This window comes from Sinocyclocheilus rhinocerous, unplaced genomic scaffold (genome assembly GCF_001515625.1).
Source record: "Sinocyclocheilus rhinocerous isolate Xijiao unplaced genomic scaffold, SAMN03320098_v1.1 scaffold30532, whole genome shotgun sequence".
NCBI classification, from domain to species: Eukaryota; Metazoa; Chordata; class Actinopteri; order Cypriniformes; family Cyprinidae; genus Sinocyclocheilus; species Sinocyclocheilus rhinocerous.
The window spans coordinates 1-686 of record NW_015636375.1 but is presented as its reverse complement, the minus strand read 5'-3'; the positions used below and the strand labels follow the sequence as shown (position 1 = coordinate 686).

At 42.6% G+C, this 686-nt stretch overlaps 1 non-coding gene across 1 annotated transcript; it reads left to right on the top strand.

The window, feature by feature from the left end:
- The first annotated feature begins 81 nt into the window (after positions 1-81).
- On the top strand, positions 82-152 carry trnag-gcc (transfer RNA glycine (anticodon GCC)). Its single transcript has one exon. It is a non-coding gene; the product is annotated as a tRNA-Gly (tRNA).
- Positions 153-686: the final 534 nt, after the last annotated feature.

The following is a 686-nucleotide window of genomic DNA, read 5'->3' as shown; positions in this document are numbered from 1 at the left end:
TCCATTTCTTTTCATCAAATGCCTTTGGAACTTGTTCAGTTTATCTCTTCCTAGACTTGCACATCTCCTAGATCTAGTCAAGCATTGGTGGTTCAGTGGTAGAATTCTCGCCTGCCACGTGGGAGACCCGGGTCCGATTCCCGGCCAATGCAAAAGCATCCACCTTTTAAGTAACGTGTGTGTGGTTCTTATTTGAGGGAGCTCCAGCTGCATTTCCTACCTTGCGCATCTCCAAGAGCCAGTCAAGCATTGGTGGTTCAGTGGTAGAATTCTGGCTTGCCACGCGGGAGCCTGGGGTCTGATTCCTCGACCAATGGAAGAACAGCCTCCTTATAAGTAAGGTGTGTGTGGTTCTTATTTGAGGGAGCTCCAGCTGCATTTCCTAGCTTGCGAATCTCATTGAGGCAGCCAAGCATATTCAATATATGACATATACATATCTTAACTTAGCCAAGAAAAAGTGTGTTTTTCAGGATGCTGCACTTTACAGATAATTAATGGAATCATTTTAGACAATGCTTTTTCATGCTTGTTTAATGTATTACAAGCAAATACTGTTCATGAAAATCTGAAGAATTGCTGAAGGCAATAACACTTTACAGGCAGCAGGCAAGAAAGGTCAGGTTTAAAACAACTAATGACAGTAAACATACCTGTCTGTTGTCTCTGAAAAACACCAGTAGAAA